This window comes from Clarias gariepinus, chromosome 25 (genome assembly GCF_024256425.1).
Source record: "Clarias gariepinus isolate MV-2021 ecotype Netherlands chromosome 25, CGAR_prim_01v2, whole genome shotgun sequence".
Lineage (NCBI taxonomy): Eukaryota > Metazoa > Chordata > Actinopteri > Siluriformes > Clariidae > Clarias > Clarias gariepinus.
The window spans coordinates 3,113,513-3,118,665 of record NC_071124.1 but is presented as its reverse complement, the minus strand read 5'-3'; positions in this window follow the sequence as shown (position 1 = coordinate 3,118,665).

Genomic DNA, 5,153 nt, shown 5'->3' with positions numbered 1-5,153 from the left:
ATGTATATTGCAAGCCCCAAATGTGTATCGTAACCCACAGACGTGTATCGTAACCCCCAAATGTGTATCATAACCCTCAGATGTCTATCGTAACCCCAAAATGTGTATCGTAACCCCCAATTGTGGAACGTAACCCACATATGTGTATCGTAACCCTCAAATGTGTATCGTAAGCCACAGATGTGTATCGTAAGCCACTGATGTGTATCGTAACCCCAAATGTGTATTGTAACCCCCAGATGTGTATCGTAACCCCCATAAGTGTATCGTAACCCTCAAATGTGTATCGTAACCCCCATAAGTGTATCGTAACCCCCAGATGTGTATCGTAACCCTCAAATGTGTATCGTAACCCACAGATGTGTATCGTAACCCACAGACGTGTATCGTAACCCACTGATGTGTATTATAACCCCAAATGTGTATCATAACCCCAAAATGTGTATCGTAACCCACAGATGTGTATCGTAACCCACAGATGTGTATCGTAACCCACCTGTATAAATTATAGCCTATTGGTGTATATTGTAATCCACAGGTGTGTATTGTAACACAGATGCTGTGTATTGTAACCCATTGGTGTGTATTGTAACCCATTGGTCTTTACTGTATCCCACTAATATCTGTTGTAGTCCACATGTGTATATTGTAACCTCCAGGTCTTTGCTGTAACTTACCAGTATGTATTTAAACACACAAGTGTGAATTGCAGCCCATTGGTGTGTTTTATAATCCACACGTGTCTATTAACCCATTTCTTTGTATTTTAACCCACTGGTCTTTCCTGTTACTTACAGGTGTGTATTGTATCCTATTGGTCCTTACTGTAACCCACAGGTGTGTATTATATCCAATGGGTGTGTATTGTAATACACCGGTGTATATTGTAACCCCACAAGTGTGTATTGTGATCCACAGGTGTGTATTGTACCCCATTCATAATTGTTATAAATTTGCGTCTAAGGTCAGAAATGTAGCTAAGAATATCCAGTCCAGAGTTTTATGAGCTCTGTCAGCGGATATGACTGCACCACTGTCAGCTCTGGATTAATAAAGTTTTGGTTAAGATTTCCTCTTTCCTTTCTCGGCTAACTTCACCAACGCTGTCCCACGGATGCTAAATAATTCAGCTGTACGACTTCATCATGTGAGTAAGTCTAGTCGTGGGCCCACATGACAATTCTGTACGCCTCTAGAACACAGATGTAGAGCTTCTGTGTTTAGCTGCCAGCTGGAGCTTTTAGCCACATAATCTGTTTATCTGGTTAAATTTCAATGTTGACAGATTATAATTTTTTTTCTTCCATGAATAGCACAATGATGTCTGGATGTGAAAATACACAGCTGATAAAATTTGAAATACAGCGTATCCACACACAGAAATAAAAAAATAAAGTCGCGTCATGTGTCTGTTTGATTTATGTTGGATTATGAAAAGTGTGAGAATGTGTTATGGTCTGAGGTGTCACTTTCTTGCGTGGTGATAGATGATGCTGAAAAAAATAAATAAAGGGAGAAGGACCTTGACTAATGCACTACTACTGAAACCTGTAGGGCGATACTGAAGAAAACACAGGATTTAAAGAGCTGGAGATGGAAAATGTGGCAATAATAATAATAATAATAATAATGTGGACATTTTAATGTGGACACAATGCCCAGTGCATTCTTCACCAATATACAAGTATGTAGGGTTTCAACTCTGGGTCGGAGGTGAATCAATCTTAAATGATTCGGGTTAATTTGATTAAAATTTGTACAGTTATAAATTCATACACTTAATCATCTATCCATTCAGCGTTTAGCACGGTTTAATGTATCTTACTCATTCTGTTTATTCCACGGCGGACGATTATAATACAGAATCAGGTATTTACCCATTTATGAGAAAGGTAACGCAAGATCTGGGCAAATATTTAAACTTTAAAATACATGACCAAGAGTTGTTTATAAAAAAAAACAAGAATTTATTTGACTAATCTACGCGATATATGAAACTACGCTACTTAATTATGCACACACACACACATACACACACATAAATAATGGGATTTACAGGCTAAAAGTTAATAAAGTTCTTCTAGTAATGTTTACTAGACCTGAGAAAGTCACAAGTGCGGAGCCTTGGGTTCAATCTTACGATTTAGTTATGAATCTAGCACCAATTTTCAGCAAGGTAAGCTCTGTTTGTTTACTTGCGTTACAGTTTGTTCTCATCTGGTGGTCCACCCCCAGTGAAGGAAATCACAGCGTTGCTGATTGGTTGGTGCGATGATGTCTTTTGGGGAAGCCCTTCGGTGGGGCGTTGGTTGCCTGGTTACCAATGGTGGTGCTCTGGAACTTCTTTTAAAGGTTTCTTCGTTGCAGGGCTTTGGAGTTCTGGCACGACGCCTCGTTAGGACTTCTTAACGAGAGCAGGTGACGCCTGCATGGGCGGAAGGTCAAGCTTTCTGGTTACCTTCAGACACCCATGATGAATCTCCTTCTGAAGAATCTTTGGGTTTTAAATCTTAAATCTCTGTCCCCCAGCCGTTTGTCCTAATCAGAGGTGGTTGTGGGCGAAGCCATGCCCACGTGGTTCCTTCTTTTCATGCACACATTTAACCTGTGGTTTGGTCTGTCACGTGGGAGGCCATCTTAGTAATTTAGGTAAAGTGTTTGGTGGGTTTCCTCTCACAGTCCAAAGATATTCAGGTTAGGCTAATTGCCGTTCCCAAATTGCCTGTAGTGTGTGAATGAGTGTGTGAGTGTGTGTGCTCTGTCCAGGGTGTACCCCGCCTTGTGCCCTAAGCCTCCTGGGATAGGCTCCAGGCCCCCGCGACCCTGAATACAGGATAAAGCGGTATAGAAGATGAGTGAGTGAGTATCAACATGAGTCTGGTTCATATGACTTCATAAGATTTCATGCACATCAATGTTCACTGAATAACAGAGCTTTCATTTGATACCAAACATTTCATGCCTTGCATACTTTAACTGATTAACATATTATGTTCTTTGTTCTTGAGTTACGAGATGAAGCAAGAAACACATTCTGGTGGTCAGCACCTGCCAGGGGGCTTTTGAAACTGGCTTCAAACTGGCATGCAAGGGGTTGCATGCAGATTTACACATTTTAGTTGGAGATGTGTAACCGTTTCTTTCCTTAGTTGCTGATGTCTTGAACTGTCTCTTCCACGTTCAGCGGCTTGCTAAGAGGAGGCCTGCTAGTCCCTACAACAATAACAATAATAATAATAATAATAATAATAATAATATGACACATGTAGCATGTAGGAGTTGCACTGCTGTCATAATAATCAACACTTAATATATTTATTTGGGAATGCTGCAGTACGTTTGACTTTTACATTGGATCACCCAGATAATGAATGAAAAATATGGACTGCTTCTGCGGCTCTTTATGTCTCAGACAGAACATTAGATATTGATCCTGTAATAAACATGAATGAGGGTTGAGTACAAGCAAAGTCTCTTTATTTTGGAATAATCCATAATTCTCGCTGAGGATCCATGCCCGGAGTAAAACACAGGCAGACGTTGTAAACAGAGGCAAATCCACCATCACACCCCAAACAAAACAAGCTGGCATTCGCGGGATTCACGGGATTGAAGAACTGGAAACAGTGATAAGGACAGTTTAAACTAACACAAACAGTATACACCAGTGAGTCTACAACACACACCAATGGGTTACAGCACACATTGTTTGGTTTACAGTACGCGCCAATGGGCTACAATACACACCAGAAGGGATAAAACACTCACCAACAGGTTACAGCACACACTATTGGGTTGCAGTACACGGCAGGACTGTAGGTTAGAATACACAGTGATGCATTAAAATATAAACACTAATTGGGCTGCAATGCACACAAGTAAATTTACAACACACAACAATGGGTTAAAAGTGGGTTTGCAGTAAACGCCATTGGGCTACAACACACACCAGTAGGTCTAGAATACACACCAATGGGTTAAAGTATACTCCAGGATATTTACAGTATACTCCAATGGGCTACAATACACACTAGTAGGGCTACAATAGACACCAGTGGGTTAAAATCCACAAAGATGGTTTAAGTATGAACATCAATGGGTTACAACATATATTGATGGGTTTAAAATACACACCAATGAGCTGCAATACACTACAATGGGTTACCGATACACACTACTGGTTTACAATACAGACCAGCAGGTTTACAATACTCGCCAACCACACAAGGTTTACAATGCAATACACAACAGTGGGTTCCATGTACACACCGATGTGTTGCAGGAAACACCAGTAGGTTTACAATATATCAATAGGTTCTGTTGCACACCAGATAGTTATAACACAACACACATCAATGGGATGACAATACACACCAGTCAAATACAATACACAACAGTTAGTGGGGGAACAACCCACATATTATATAAACCACTGGGTTACTGTATGTACTATTGGATTAAATCCCACATGAGTTCCAGTACACACCTGTAGGTTTTTCAGGGTTGAAAAGTTTATGCTAAACTAGCAAACTGTACTCTCCGCTTTGACAACGATACAAATGGTGACCCTTCCACAGTTAACCACCCTCTTGCTTTTCAGAACAGATGTGTATTCAGCTCTGAGTGGACTGAATGTGTGTAAGGCTGCTGACCCTGAAGGCATACCTGGACATATGCTCAGGGCATGTCCTGGACAGCTGGCACAGGTTTGTCCTGTCACAGATCTTCAACCCAGGCAACTGTCCCCACACACCTGAAGACAACAACCATCATTTTGGTGCCTAAGCAGTGTGCTTGAATTACTTTGTGCCCTGTTGCACTAAACCCCATTGAAACAAAAGGCTTTAAGAAACTGGTCTTGGGTCACCTTGTGCCAAGTCTACCACCTGTAGTCGACTCTCACAAGTTTGCCTAGCACCTGAACAGGTCAACAAAGAGTGCCATTTCCACCGCTCTTACTCACCTAGACAACAGTAACATGTACACAAGGAAGCTCCACTTTTAACCCCCTTGAGGAGTTGGATTCTGGAGAATCTAACCAATTACATGGCCTTGACCCTCATCCTGACACCACTGTCCCACAGGGCTGTGCACTAAGTGTGTTGCTCTTCTTCATGGTGACCCAGGGTTACAGTGATAAGTCCAAGATTTTC